The 16,223-nt window shown below is 41.0% G+C and overlaps 1 protein-coding gene across 5 annotated transcripts in view; it reads left to right on the plus strand.

Annotated features, from left to right (window-relative positions):
• Positions 1-16,223, plus strand: part of RAB27B (RAB27B, member RAS oncogene family) — a 141,860-nt gene that overhangs the window by 80,454 nt on the left and 45,183 nt on the right. Inside the window, exon 1 of one of the 5 annotated variants that reach the window (XM_045456867.1) lies at positions 9,660-9,791. The exons of 1 other annotated variant lie outside the window; for it this stretch is intronic. The gene's annotated coding sequence lies outside the window, so the exon portion shown is untranslated. Of the gene's footprint in view, positions 1-9,659; positions 10,112-16,223 lie in introns of those variants that run through there. 3 more of the 5 variants (XM_045456860.1, XM_045456864.1, XM_045456862.1) reach the window with 3 other exon arrangements.

Raw genomic sequence — 16,223 nt, forward strand, 5'->3', positions numbered from 1 at the left:
TTGTCTAAAACTGAATCAAATGGGGATCCTTGCAGGCAATTCAGTATGTAAATGACTTAGAGCCACTTGCCAAGTATACCGAGTATATTAGAATCTGTACCCCTTTGATCAGTTGCATTAAGCAAAATGGAGGTCACCATCTGATTAAGCGTATACATGTTCATTGTCATTATTGAAGATCCATTTACCCTCTACATAGGTCAATGTAGAGAATCAGGTGGAAATGCGATACGAATTATCTTCTTTATTTACATCATTCAAATCCATAATAGCCAAGTGACACTAATATCTGCAATTTGTTCCAAGAACAACTATCTCTTTGGATATATTCTCTAGGTTTGTGTTGCGCAGTTTCAGCATCAGGAATTCAGAAATTAACCTTTCATCACATTGACCTTTAATCTAGAGGTTAAGGGAAAATTGGCAAAATAAACACAGGATGGATTTGAGATTCCTATTGAGCCTACTGTGAAGTAGAATGTGATTAAGCCATAAACCTGGACTCTAATCTTTGACATGCACTGACTTTTTGTTTTTCAGTCATTAGTGACACCTCAGAGTCAATGCTCTATTCCAGAAAGGTTCCTATTCCCCAGTGCCAATTATCATGGAAAATAACTACCTGATCTTTTGGGAAAATGTAGGAAAAAACCATTTTTGAACGTATTCGTAATGTTGCAGTTTCCTTCCTAGCGAGCAAGGGTGGTTCTTTGAATTAAGATAGGGCTTACTCTAGGTTTGAATTTCATCAAACTGAGAAAACAATTATAAGCCCTCTCAATCAAATTACTACATTTTATCCTGGGCATTCATATTCATCGATTTATCCTGTTCTAAAATTGTGCTGCTTCTTCTGTGGTGCCATCACCCTTAGAGTCCATTCCTATACATATTTTCTCAATTTTTTGCTTCTATAAATTAGCAAGTTCCCCATTTCTTTTACTTGTAAGATTGCTTTTCTTAGGTTTGATATTTTGTTGCCCACTGTAGGGCAAACTGGTTTAGGACTAGAGTTACCAGCCTAACCACATTCAGTCATGTGATTAGAATGTTACCATTAGAACCACTCTAGGCTATTGCACACAGACCCTATATCCTGTCATGAGTATCTGACCCCTTTGACTTTTTTGGACTCTCACCAAGACATGCGTCGGTTTGAATGCCTTCTATCAAGAAGTTGACTAAATATTTACCACCATTTATAAGTGGAGAAATGCAAGAAAATGAGTTCTTATTAATTTTGTATCTTCATTCTGATTGTGTATTTATTTATTTATTTATTGGTTCCTTTATTTTTTTTTTAATGTTTATTTATTTATTTTTGAGAAAAAAAGGGAGAGTAGGTGAGGGACAGAGAGACAAGGAGAGAGAGAATCTCAAGCAGGCTCTGCACTGCCAGCACATTGCCGGATGCAGGGCTCGAACCCACAAATCGTGAGATCTGACCTGAGCGGAAATCAAGAGTTGTAGACGCTTAACCGACTGAGCCACCCAGGTGCCCCCTATCGGTTCCTTTAAAACATCTTCTCTCTCAAGACATACCAAATACATGACTGTAAAAATAATTGTGTATAGTTTATTTAAGATAGGCTAAATATTTCTAACAAAGCCTATATTTTATATGAAGTATGCACAGAGTTTCTTCCATTCTCTCAATCTGCAGTAGTAATGAAATCCTTAGCTCAAGGGGCACCTGGGTGGCTCAGTCGGTTAAGCGTCTGACTTCAGCTCGGGTCATGATCTCGTGGTCCGTGAGTTCGAGCCCCACATCGGGCTCTGTGCTGGCAGCTCAGAGCTCAGAGCCTGGAGCCTGCTTCGGGTTCTGTATCTCCCTCTCTTTCTCTCTACTCCTCCTCCACTCATGCCCTGTCTCTCTCTCTGTGTCAAAAGTAAATAAACATTAAAAAAAATTAAAAAAAGAAATTCGTAGCTCAAAATTCCACAGAACTGGAACAACTTAGTGTTTATGGCAGTGATGCATATTTCAGGAGGTATTGTATAGCTGTGGTACTTAGCATTTTCAAGTCATTTTGGAAATAGAACATTTAAATATATATTATGAATATAATAAAAATTTGTTATGGTCTTAGAAACTTTACCATATTGATAAAAATAGATCATGTTTCATTTAATTATAATGTAAGATTATTTCTTAAGATAGTCTTGAAAACATACTTTTGAAAAGTAATCACTTAGCAGGGGATTCTTTGCAAAGACCAAATCTTCACTTACTAATTGTTGTTTTTGGGAATTATCTTTTAATATATATGATCAAGCATAAGGGAACATCATTTCCCAAATTATACCTTGGAAAACATATGTTTATCTTACATTGGTGTCATTATAGGTCTCTTTTAATGGAACATTTAGGAAAGTACTTTGCTCAAAAAAGCATTTTAGGAGGAAAAACGCATTTGCCTGAAATTACATCAATCAATGTTAGTCTAGAAGCTTGGGAAAATTACCTGAACATTGGTTAAAAAAGTTTAAGAAATAATTAATTACTCCTGAGTGTATGGGATCACAATGTGAAGTGTTCGCAGGTAAAAAGTAGCAGAAGTTGTGAACAAGAACACTGTTTTTTGGTAACATGTTCTGGGAAAATGAAGAAATAAGCACATCTTTGTTTACACTTACATAGTAGGCACATATAGCATTTTATTTTGTGGCTCATTATAAAGCTAGCATTAAGCAAATATACGTATACACTTTACATGTGCTTGTATAAGACTATACTTACATTTGCACGATTGCACGTGTTGATATATGACTATATTTATGCGCATGGATATGTGTTGTTATATTCTTTCCTATCTGTTTAGTTTTATTAAAATTGATTTATTTGTCCTTAATTTGATAAACGAATTAAACAAATTAAATTAAATTTCGTAATTATGGTCATAATTATACTTACAACATTTTTTTTTTGTTTATAAAGGGGTTCAATACTATTTATATATAGAAACATGGCTTACTCAGCCTACTGTGGCTTCTGTGCAAGTCAGGGCTTGCATAAAGGCTAGATGAAAACATTACACATGAAACCATTTGGTCTTTTCCCATAAAATATTCCTTTAGCATAGAAAGAAAGAATTAGATGGAGTTACAGTAATTTCCACGTAAGGTCCCAGTGTATGTTCATTTCACATTCTAAGAAATTGATGCAAAATGAAGTTAGAAGTCAGAGGTTAAGAGCACACCATAAAGAGGGGCACCTGGGTGGCTCAGTCAGTTGGGAGTCCGACTTCGGCTCAGGTCATGATCTCAGGGCTCGTGGGTTTAAGCCCCACATCAGGCTCTGTGCTGACGTCTCAGAGCCTGGATCCTGCCTCTGATTCTGTGTCTCCTTCTGTCTCTGCCCCTCCCCTGCTCACACTGTCTCTCTGTGTCTCTCAAAAGTAAATAAATGTAAAAAATAAAAATAAAAAAAGAAAACACCATAAAGAGCAGATGCTCTATGTATAATTATGTGAACAAGTCCACTTTGATGCCTAAAATGGGTCTTGACGTGTTACATGTCTAGAGTATTTTGTGAGTAGAAAGTCACTTAAGCATATATATTTCTCGAACTCACATGTTTAAAAGTAGTTGGAAAAACTGGCATGACCTGGGTGTCCAGTCTTGTGACTTTTAGTCATGCTGCGGAATTTCCTCAAACTGGGGAGGGGTTGATTTTTATTTGTGATTAGACAGACTTAAACGAACTAAACATCAGCGGAGGTTGAAGGCAGACCCGTGCATGACTACTTGGCAAAGCCTTCCCTGTCATCCCGGGAGAAGGGTGAGTTAGGAAACCTCTGATCTCATCAGTGTGAGGTTCGAGTTGATAGACAACATGGCAATTTGTAAGAGTGTTTGGAAGGATGGGGAGGCAGTCTGTTGCCCAAAAAGTTAAATCAGTGGTTCATGTCACCAAGGATAAGAGAGATGAAACCACATATGTTTGGTGTTTACAGCTTTAAAATCATTTTCTCATAGAGCACCTTATCTTTTTCTTTTGTGGTCTCCACTTTATCCCCCCTGCCTGGCACAGTACCAGGCATACCTTATGGAATAAATGTTTGCTGAATGAATAAATGAGTGAGCAGACCTCTCACCTCCATTACCAGGCTGCACCCCAAATTCACTCTCTCCACTACTACTGGGTTATTATGCAAAAATATATACAAACACTTCAATAAATTGTAATGTTTTCTGTATTAAAATATTGTTTCCCTCTCTATATTTTAAGACTACTTTAATACTAATTTTATTTTTATTGAGGTAATACATCTCATAGTTTCTAAAAAGTGGTGTTAAAATCCTTATAAACCAGCACAGATCTCCTCCTAAGTCCCGGTCTCAATCCCCATAGTAAAAATTTGACTAATTAATTTTCATTGTACTTATATATTTCTAAATGGTTTGCTTATTCTATTTCTTTCCTTAGCAATTTTGCACATTGTTTATTGACCATTATCATAGTTGAGGATTTAATTGCCTTACACATGTACATAGACCGCCTTTCCTTATCTCCACTCTGTACACATATTTTGGGAGAAAAGACATTATTTACCTGAATTTACATCAATCAATGTTAGTTTGGATGCTTGGAAAATTACCTGATAATTGGTTAAAAGGCAGGCAAAGAAATTCAAGAAAGATTTAACGTTCCTTTTCTAAAGTTTCTATATTTATTTTGAGAGAGAGAGAACAAGTGGGGAAGGGGTGGTGTGGGGGGGTGGGGGAGGGAATCCCAAGCAGGCTCCACACTCAATGCAGAGCCCAATACGGGGCACAAATGAACCATGAGATCATGACCTGAGCTGAAGTCAGATGTTTAACCAACTGAGCCACCCAGGCACCCCAAAATTTAATTGTTAATTATTATTCACATCGTGGTTCATGGTTACTCTCTTGTCACTGTTCCCATGATTCTGATCATATCTACGTTGGAACAAAGTGGTATATTATCATTATGTATCTTTCCTCTCAGAGCCATTTGTCCCCCTGGAGTTAGTTATATTCTTTTTCCAATCTGTTTTGTAAACTTTGTATCTATTTTAAGTTATTCACAAATGATCTTTCAAACAGTAACAGTCAGAATAGTCTAACTGCTGTTGCAAATAAGTCCAAAAATCTCAGTGGCTTTATATGGTGTAAGTGTATTTCTCGCCCCTGTCACGTCCAGTGTGTGTGGTAGCTGGCTGGGGCTTCTGTGCCATCAGGGATGGCACAGTATAGATCATTCAGAGCCATACTTTCCTTTCATCTCAGGGCTCTGTCTTCTAAGGCTGCAGAGTTCTTTACTGAGCGTTGTGTCTGGATACTAATAAGGAAAAAGGGAAGGCATGGAGGGTCTCATAGGCCAATCCTGGGAATGGCCTAGAAGTAGCATACATCACGGCTGCCCGCATACCATTGGCTAGAACTCAATTACATGCCTCTCTCCCTGAAAAGGGCTAGGAAGTGAAATCTAGTTGGGTGCTCAGCAAAAAGAGGACAAGGAATCAGATGAGCACTTCCAGTCTCCACTGCACACACATTTATCAACAATGTTTCAAATACTCTTTCTGGGTACAAGGAACTCTTTTCTGGAACTCTCTGGGATTCCCATTAGTCAGAAAAATTTCCCCTTTCTCCAATTGTTCTATTTCCCTAGGCTTTTTGTTCTGTTTTCCTGAAGATTTTTCAACATAATCTTATAACCTGTCTGTCAAATTCAAAAACTTTTTGAGTGTATTTTCAATTTTGAGAGTTTTTTCCTGTCTTGCATGTAAATTTCTTTTTAATTCATCTTCTATAGGAGCAGAGTGAAAATATGTTCATCTGATCAACCACAAATTACTCTAGTTTACTTTCTCCAGAAAACAAACTTCTCATCTCCTGGAGGCTGGGTTGAACAGATGGAGGAACTTATGGTTGGTCGATTGCACGGCAGTGGGGAAGGAAGCTTTGGGTCCAAGCATTCGGTATACAGACGTCTAAGCAAACCCCTGTGTTCACCCTACCACCTGGCCTCCTTCTATGGTGGTATTTCTGCCTCTTAGGCCTGAGTCGCCCAGGCTAACGCACAGAAAATTGTCTTGTTTCTTATCCATAATCTCTCCTCCGGGCAAGCAGTGTGTAAACTCTTCTCCTCTTCCAGGTCAGTTACGAGTCTGCATCTGATTTAGGTTCTTTCAACCATCTACTGCAGTTTATTTTGTCTTTTGAGGTCTTCTCTCCCTTGTATTTGTCTTTATGACTCCATAACATTTAAAAATCCATTTATTCTCATGTTAGAGGAGTTTGGGGAAGACGGGATGAAACACATGCGATCAATTTGCCATCAAAATTTTTTTATTTTTTATTTTTTATTTTTTAGAGAGCAGGAGAGAGAGCACGAGCGGTAGAGGGAGTGAGATAATCCCAAGCAGGCTCCACGATGTGGAGCTCAATGTGGGGCTCGATCTTACAACTGTAGATCAGGACCTGGATGGAAATCAAGAGTCAGACCCTTAACTGACTAAGCCATCCAGATGCCCTCCGTTTGTAATTAAAAAAAAATTTTTTTTTAGTTTATTTATTTATTTTGAGAGACAGACCGCATGCGAGCAAGCAGGGGGAGGGGCAGAGAGAGAGGGGATTCCAAGCGGGCTCTGCACTGTCAGCACAGAGCCCTATGCAGGGCTTGAATTCATGAGCTGTGACATCATGACCTGAACGGAAATCCAGAGTTGGATGCTTAACCGAATGAGCAACCCAGGCGCCCCTGCCATTTCTAACTAGAAATGTACATGTACATTATGTATCTGTTTGCCTTAGGGCTGTATTTATTGATTGATAAACCTATTGACAATTTATGTCTATTTAATTTGTGGTACATAAACTTAAGGTACAGGAAGGCAATTATTTTTTAAAAATGTTTATTTATTTTTGAGACAGAGGGAGAGATGAAGGGGCAGAGAGAGAGGGAGACCCAGAATCTGAAGCAGGCTCCAGGCTCTGAGCTGACAGCACAGAGCTGGATATGGGGCTCGAGTTCATTAACTGCAAGATCATGACCTGAGCTGAAGTGAGATGCTTAACCGACTGAGCCACCCACCCACCCCGGCAGTTATTTTTGATTATGACACATAATGCTGTCACTTTGTTTTCACTGGTTTTGCAGGGTCTTTTATTCTGCTCTACCTCTAGTCAAAGTGGCCTTCATGAGAGGGCCCAGAATCATTTCTTTTGTTTTCCCACCACTGTCTCCTCCTTGGAAACTGTCTTCCCACAGGGAAGGAAAAGTGGCTCTCAAGTGGCTGAGTAGAATCACTATGTAACACTAATGCCTCTGAGCCTCAGAGCCCAAAGACAGGACTTAAGCGGCAAGCTACTCCAGGAGGGCTGTCCCTGCAAAAGTGGACCCATCAGGCAGCTGGCACGCTTATCTGGGGAAGGGTGACAAGAAAAGCAGATGATACATGTCTATTAGACTTTCTCACAGCAGGAACTTTTTCTAGAAATACTAGGGAGGCAGCACTGTGTGGTGACCACCGTGAACCCTGCCTTTGGGATCAGCAAACCTGAGTTCTTTTTTCTTCTTATTTTTTTAATGTTTATTTATTTTTTGAGAGCGGGGGAGGTGCAGAGAGAGAGGAGGACAGAGGATCCGAAGGAGGCTCTATGCTGTCCGCAGACAGCCTGATGTGGGGCTTGAACTTACGAACCGGGAGATCATGACCTGAACCAAAGTTGGACACTTAAGCGACTAAGCCACCCAGGCGCCCCAGCAAACCTGAGTTCTACCTTTATGGATCTTCATGATTCTGGGCACATTGTTGGGACTTTCTCAGCCCTCATTTTCTTCCTTTTTAGCATGGGAAAAATAAAAATAATACATGTTGTGTTGTGAAAGCAACAAAGCAGTGTTGTGCAAGTCAAATGAGATAATCTCTGGGCAAGGCTTTTATAAACTCCATATGGGAAATAATAGCTATTAGGATTAATGTGAGTGAATACATAAACTGGGTGAAGAATTCATATTTTTCACTGATTAGTACAGAGAATTATTTATTTAGAATCACTTTAAATTAATATGCTGCATACAATGGAATGAATTCAGAGTAAAGTTCTTTCTTTTATCTCTCTCCAGGCCCAGGGACACATACTTGTTATATACTCAGATATTGCTGATGGATGGAAAACAGATTTACCATAAATATTCCCAGCATACGTATTTTGAAAATGTACAACCCAAACCTCCTATACTTCCTCCTAGTAGATCAGAATAATTTTTATTAATCAGGCCTTTGGGAGAATGGAGTAAATGAGTGCTACAAAATAGCACGTACGGACAACATGTATATAAAATTTATCTTGCCAGACACTATTGTATGTGCTTTGCTGATATGATCTCATTTACTCACAATAACACTAGTCAGGCATTTTATTATCCCCATTTTCAGGATAAGAACATTGAGGCACAGGAAATAGGACTTCCACGTTTTCCTAATAGAATAGATAGAATCTTGTGCGACCCTCTAATTTCTCCCATTGTCCTCTCTCTTTTTTTTTTTTTTTCAGTTTATTTATTTTGAGAGCAAGACAGAGACCATATACACATGTGTGCGCAGGAAGGGAAAAGAGAGGATCCCAAGCAGCCTCTGAACTATCAGTGAGCTCAATATGGGGGCTCAATCTTACCAACCAAACTGTGAGGCCATGACCTGAGCCCAGATCAAGAGTCTGACTCTGGGGCGCCTGGGTGGCTCAGTCGGTTAAGTGTCTGACTCTTGATTTCGGCTCAGGTTCTCTGAGTTCGTGCCCTGCATCGGGTTCCGGGCTGACAGCGTGGAGCCTGCTTGGGATTCTCTCTCTCTCCTCCTCTCTCCCTCTCTCTGTCCCTCCCCTGCTTGTGCTCTCTCCAAATAAATAAATATTAAAAAAATAAAAAGAGTCTGGACTTGCATTTGGTTTTGGTTTGGGCTCTTCCTTGACCTCCACCCACAGTACTTCTCAGCAAGATGCTCCCCAGCTGGTAATGGCTGTGCCTCCCACACCGTCCCTTAAAGCACCCTGCCAGAACTGGGTCAAACAATTAAAATTTAAATAGCATCTCATTGTTTACGAACAATGGTTCGGAACTTTGAAATGTTCTTCACAGAGGACTAATTGAGGTGCTATTATATGTATACAACCTTGGTTTCTTCACAGAGGATTAACTGAGCTGCTATGATATGTATACAACCTTGGTTGCTCCCTCTTACCACCAGTGGGTTACCTAGGGATGTCAGAGTCTGTCTCAAATGTGACCTCAGGAGAGCCAGCCAGGAACTTTGTTGTGGACAGAAGGAGCTGGAAGTCTCTAGAGCAGGGTCTGCCACAGAGTAGGTACTTAACCCATATTGGTTCAGTGAATGGGTATGCTCTTGATTTCCTTTGACCTCATAGACATGACCTCTATAATTTACTACCCTCCTGATCTCTGAAGTGACGTTAGGAGGATGGTGCGTACTGATTAATGCCTTCACATGAACAGGTTCTAGCTTTTAAAACACTGATTTCATTAAGTCCCCTTTTATTTCCCGGGGCCCTTCTCTGTTCTCCACCCGCAATTCCGTGCTCTCCCCGCAGCTCATGAGACTTCCCCCGGGAGGAGAAAATGCGATGCGTTGGAAGCAGTTCTCACAGTGCCCTGGGCGCTTTGAATGAGAGATTATCAGAGAAAACACGGGAACGCAGAGGAATAAAAATGAGCTCGCTGCGAGGGCCTCCAGCCTGGCAGTGTGGGGAACGTACCCAGAAGCCCAGAGCCTTTGAGTCACCGGCAAGATCTGCCCTAGGTGAGCTCCCGGCACATCCGCGTTAGGACCGGGAGACACGCCTTCTTCTCGCCCAGACCTTGCAGATCCCCGCGGCTCGGCCGACCCAGGGGTGGTGCTACCAGTCCTGCCACCGGCAGTCCCGACGGGCAGGGGCCGGGGACCCATCCCGAGCCACAGGCTGGAAAGCGGGGAGCCGTCCCCATGAGTGGCGCCCGGTAGAGCGGATCCCGAGCGGCCGCTGGCGTGGACAAGCCCCGGGGCTCACGGGCTTGGGGAAGGGAAAGGAGATTTCTGAAACCCGACACCCGGCCCTCTTCGCGAGGAAACTTCGCCGGCTGGTGAGTTGGGCGAGCCGGGCTGTTCCTGCAGGAATGCGATCCCACCCAGTCCGGGTGTTCTCGGCGGCGGCGGGCCGGGGAAAAGGAAGTGAGACGTGGACGGGAGGCGGCAGGCCCCGAGAGGGGCGAGCCGAGCCTGCAGGGTATGCGCCCTGCGCGCGCCGGGACCGGGCGCCAGCGCGCGGGTCTGCAGCCGCCGCGGGGACCCGGGGTCTCAGGGACACTCGAGGGGGCTGACCCTGGCTGTTCCCGTATCCGACAGCTGGCTAGGAGTGAACAAACAGCATCCCCTCCCCCCAAAAAAACCCCGGGCACAGCAATGCCATTTTCTTTCCATTTGTAGCTCGAACCCAGCCAGCATAATCATAATCGTAATCGTAATCATAACCATAATATGCTTAGAGTTTCACTGAAGGGGAAGTCATTTAGTGAGGCAAGCCAGGTAAGTGATAGGACATTTCCTTGCACTTCCTCAGGTGTAGGTGGCCGCAGAGAAATCAAAAGCAATTTCTGTCTTCCAGGTTTGGGCTCACTTATTTCTAAATCTGATCCAAGCGTGGCAGCTACTAGGGCGTGTGTGCTTGTTCAAGTGGTCACAGGACCTTGGCTTCCAAGAATTTCCCACCCAACACAACATTATTTGATCATTCGAAAGCTGTTGAAGCAGGTGACTAGCGAAAGCTGGAGGCTGCATTCCTGGGGAAAAGCTGTGTTTGGTTAAAGTCACCACACCTGGAACATGTTTACTGGCTTTTTATTTCAAGAGCTAAAATTAAGAGTATAAGGTTCCAGGTGACTTAAATGATACATTATTAAAATGAGCCCAAATTAATAAATGTCGTTCCAAGGTCATTAGCAACAAAATTATTATCTAAGGTAACAGTAGCTATGAATTTTTATTTAGTTCTATTTTGTTAAATGTGTGCCATTCTTAATATTTAGTTACAGTCGTGCATATTCAGTGATATAAATAAATAGATACATGCATGGTTGTATAGTGCTGAATTTGAGAAGTTAACAGAAAAGATGGACTTCAGCATTATAGCCTGGTGAATTCTCAAGTTATTATAAAGTCTACATTGTAGTATGAAGTGAGAGTCATGCTTGGCTTGTGCCGTTCTGCCTAAATAGTTATTTTTCATAGTTTCTCAGCATGATCCTCTACCCGGATGGGATCAGCCCTTATTTACAGCAAGAGGAGATTCTTAAGGATGACCAAAAAAGAGTGATCTTGACAGGTAGTTTAATATTAATAAGACTTTTCTGCTTAAGAACTGACTATGGCCTGCCATAAAATGTTACCATCAGTACTTTCGAAAGGAAGACAAAACATTTCAGATGAAACTGGATGAGCCTGTTCTGATAGTTGCCAAGAAGGGATAAAGGGAATCTGTCAAATGTAAGCAAATGACAACTCTCACCAACCATTTCTGGAATAGGCATATTTGACCTGATAGGGAAGGTAACCCTCGTAAATTGGTCTCAGCTCCTTGGCACACGGGCTTTATTCTAACATGATCTACTGGTTTCTGAATTGCTTTTCATTTATTTAACTGTTTTTTTTTTTTTTTCTGGAAAAGTCGAATTTATGCCAAACTCCAGGTGGTTTAGAACAGAAATCTGCTCTTTTCCCACCCTCCTGACTCTGGGAAGTTTCATGTTAGGTTTTTGGTCTTTCAAATTAGTAGTACAGCATGAAACGTAGACCAACTTTTCACATAAAGCTCAGCTCACAATCAATCCAGTTTCTTGAGTTGATTCATCAGGGTCGGTTAACCAATTATTCAGCTGTTAAGCAAGTAATTGTAATATCGAGATGAAGGAAAACAATTACAGTAGACAGGACAAACCAGGTGTTTCCCATGAAGAGAATGTCACTTTGTAGAGTTTGTGGCTAAAGGAGAATGCTTTTTTTTTTAAAAAAAAATTAATGTTTATTTATTTTTGAGAGAGAGAGAGAGAGAGAGAGAGAGAGAGAGAGAGAGAGAGACAGAACGCAAGCAGGGGAGGGGCAGAGGGAGAGGGAGACACAGAATCTAAAGCAGGCTCCAGGCTCTGAGCTGTGGGCACAGAGCTGGATGCGGGGCTCAAACCCAAAAACCATGAGATCATGTCCTGAGCTGATGTCCGATGCTTACCTGACTGAGCCACTCAGGCGCCCCTAAAGGAGAATGATTTTTTACTCATTATTAGGTGTAGCTAGAGATGAAGTTCATTATATGGTAGTAGGAAGTAGCAACATTACTAAGCATAATAAAAGCCTATTGTAAAACTCATAAATGGAGTTGAGAGTATTACTTAATTTGTTTCACACAATCATTATTCATGTTCTCCAAATATTAACCTTCTCTCATAGAATGAAGGAAACTTGTCTAGGTTACCAATAATGAGATTAAAGCTCTGTTTAACACATAATCAAGCAAATCTTTAGTTGTCTTTTCTAACTAAAAAAACTGCTCAGTGTTTTAAGAAAAGGGATGGAAGTTTCTTATTTATTCAACACATATTTCTTGATGTCTAGCACTAGTCTGGGCTCTGTGTGGACGGGGTTGGACAAAGCAGACAAAAGCATCTTTGGCCCCACAGAGCTTGCCTTTCACTGGGGAAAGAGAGAGTAAACACGATACACACCTGTACTATAAGATATAGTATATTATATCGAATACTATGTTGACTCTATTAGAGATAAGTGCTATTAGAGATAGTGCTAGGAGATAATCTATTAGAGATAAGTGCTAGGAGAAAATATATAAAGCAGAGGAGGCATACAGAAAGTGTCAGTGGCATGGCCCAGTGAGTGTCGAAACTTTAGATCAGATGCCCAGGGACAGCCTTCCTGAGAAGATGATCTTTGAATATTGGCCTGAAGACAGTCAGCAGGTGAGCCATGTGGTTATGAGCAGGAAGAGTTCTCCAGACAGAAAGGATAACTAGCAGGGGTTTGTGTGGCATCTTCCAGGAACCAAAGAAGCCTGTACACCTGGAGGAGGGGGAGGGGGTAGCAAGAGATGGGGGAGCAGCGATCACGGGGCCAGGTCACAGAGGGCTTTGAGAGTCATAAGAGACATGTTGAGTTTTGATTTGTATTCTGGATGAGGTGAGAAGACACCATGATTTAGACATTGTCTATTGAAAATTCATTCAACAGATGCTTAGCATACTCTGAGCCTTAGTATATTCTTCTAAGTCGGTGGATAATAGAGGTTAATATCATGGAAATTACATTCTTGCTTAGAGAGACAGACACGTAAGTCAATATACAAATTATCAATTATACAACTTTCAGTACTGTTTAAAAAAATTTAGTATCAAATAATGAGAATGACCTGGAGGGGTAGGAGAATGCTGTACGATTCAAAGGAAGCACCTCACAGGAGGCCATCTTTCTAAAAGATCGCCCTGGCCTCCTTGAAGAGAAGACACTGTAGGGCCAGCAGAGGAGAAGAGAGACCAGCCAGGAGGCTATTCCAGCAGATGACAGTGGCATAGATCAGAGTTGGAACAGTGGTCCTGGAGAGAAATAGATTCAGGAACTGTTTGAACACAGAGCTAACAGGCCTTGCTGACAAATTGGATAAGGGATGGGATGAAGAAAACGAAGGACCAAAATGATCACCAGACACTGGAGAGATGGTGAGGATGTTTCCTAAGGTGGATAATACTAAGTGAAATAACAAAACCCGAAGGGAAATGCAGAATTCCTTTTTAGCCTTTTGAGGTATGTTTGAGGCACCCATGTGGCAATGTCAGATTGGGTTTTTGGACATAGAATTTGGAGCACGGAGGAAGTCACAGCTGAACATAGACATTTGGCAACAAAGAATCTTTGGATGCTGGTTAGAGCCTTGGTCTTGAGCATATCACCTAAGGGCTGTGCTCTGGCTCATTCTCACACTGAGGGATCTTGAAGGAGCCAGTAAAAAACTCCCTCCTCCCCCAGAAAAGAATATCATCATGGAACCCAAACCAGGAAGTGTTTCCAAAAAAAGGGAATGGTCACTTGTGTCAGATGTTGCTAAAATGCAGAGTGTGATGAGGAGCAGGGAGTGATAATTGCCTGTGGCAATTTGGAATCACTGGTAACTTTGACAAAAGACAGAGTTCTTAAAAATAAGACATTCGTATAAACTAACTTTAACAAATGCTGGAAAGAGCATTTCACTTAATTCCTAGAGACCACTAGGGAAACTTACGAGTCTCTAGCCAAATCAATTTTGAAAACTGGCTCATAGAACAGATGAACAAAGGAACATATAATTAGAAATGCTCACAAAGGTGTTGCATGAGCTGTAAACATAGTAAGAAGAAGAATAAAAACAGAGTGGGCTGAAGCCTGGGAAAATGCTGAGGAGAGCCAAAGATTCTAGCGTAACTTAGAGCAAAGCAGTGAATAAGGAAGTTAGTGGATGTGAGTGAAAGTAGAATTACTCAGTTTCTATTGTGCTTCCCTCTTCTTTCTACATAAAAGAAAATAGTGTTCCAAAATGGGAAGGAATTGACAACACCAAAAGAGAGTTAAAGTCAAAGGGTGTCGAGAAGTTATTGTGATCACAAGTAACTTCTTTAAATGGGAAAGAATAATGCTGGGATTGGTCAAGAAAACTTGTTTGAAGAAATTGTGTTTCAGTTGAAACTGAGGGATGTCTGGATGCCTGTCAGATGGACAGTTAAGAGAGAACAATCCAGATAGAGCAAAAGCACCTGCTGAGTTCTTGACCTGGGTAAGAGTTTGGTGCATTCAGTAAGCTGATAGAGGGTTTAAATGGAAGGCAGGGGGTGGAGAGGGGCACAAGGTGAGGCTGGAGAGACCACTTGGGAAGTCATTGCAGAGACTGGGTAAAACCAAAGAAGACCAGAGAATGTGCCACTTTAAGAATTATTTGTTGCAGAGATGGCCTATACTGGGAAGTTGAGCCAAATGGCATTTATTACCCCTTGTATCTTATCCTTTATTTAATCCCTCTTTCTAGTTTATTTATTATTTTGAGAGAGAGGGAGCCCTACGCACTGCTCAAACCCATGAACCGTGATATCATGACCTGAGATGAAGCTAAGAGTCGGACGCTTAACCAACTGAACCACCCAGGCGCCCCATATCTAATACCCTTTTCTGGGGGATGAGAGCATCCCTAGATAAAAGTGAGGGTGAGATGAAAAATGGAGGATAAGGACCTGTGTGTTGTCCTCTGATGGGGAAAACTATACCAACCCCTGGACTTGGTCTCCTCTCAAGGCTTGGAGAGGGCCTGGTGTGCATCCGTTTCCTGTGCAAACTGGGAGGAATTCTTTGAATTCTGTGTTGTGTTTTTTTCCTGTAAAACAACTATATGATAATAACTGAGTTGGTGCAAAGATGAATTTCCTTGAATCATAATGTTCTCCTTTCTAATTCGCAGCAGTGTTTCTAACCAAGTGTGGTCTTCATGGTTCTGACTCCTTATGGTTTTTCACTCTTTCAAAGTACACTTTGACATTTAAAATAAATGCATGCATGAGGCCCAGGAAACCAGAAGCTAGTTTCCTATCAGTTCTTGGAAAGTGTTGAATTAGGATGATTTTAGTGACTAAAACCTTGAAGTCTGCTGTAATCAGTGTAAAGTTGTATCAACATTTAGGAATGTTGATTCTTAAAATCAGTATAGTAAATATCCACACACAAGGATAGTCTTGGCAGCTTAAGGATGGAGAACTAATACAAAAGAGAAAAGAAACAATTTGAATTCATAAATGTTGACTATATCCTTAAAGCAAGAAGCCATGTTTGCATCATAATATTTTATAACCAGCAGAAGCATTTTTATCTGTCTTATTTTTCAGGAACTATGTTTTTTAAAAGTGTAGAAATTGGAATAGAAGGATTAAAGAAATAGTTGAGAACTCCTTTCTAGTTAGTCTTTTTTTTTAATTTTATTATTATTATTATTATTATTATTATTATTATTATTATTTTAGAGTAAACATGTTATTGTGCATGATAACTTGATCCAGAAGATGGAAATGAGAACACGAAGACTTATTGACATTCTGTACCTGGATAGCATAAACTTTGGAGAAAATGCCATTAGTTAAGTCAAAGTTGACAGTGGTATTTGTTTCAATAAAAGATCTGCTC

This window comes from Leopardus geoffroyi, chromosome D3 (genome assembly GCF_018350155.1).
Source record: "Leopardus geoffroyi isolate Oge1 chromosome D3, O.geoffroyi_Oge1_pat1.0, whole genome shotgun sequence".
Taxonomy (NCBI): Eukaryota; Metazoa; Chordata; class Mammalia; order Carnivora; family Felidae; genus Leopardus; species Leopardus geoffroyi.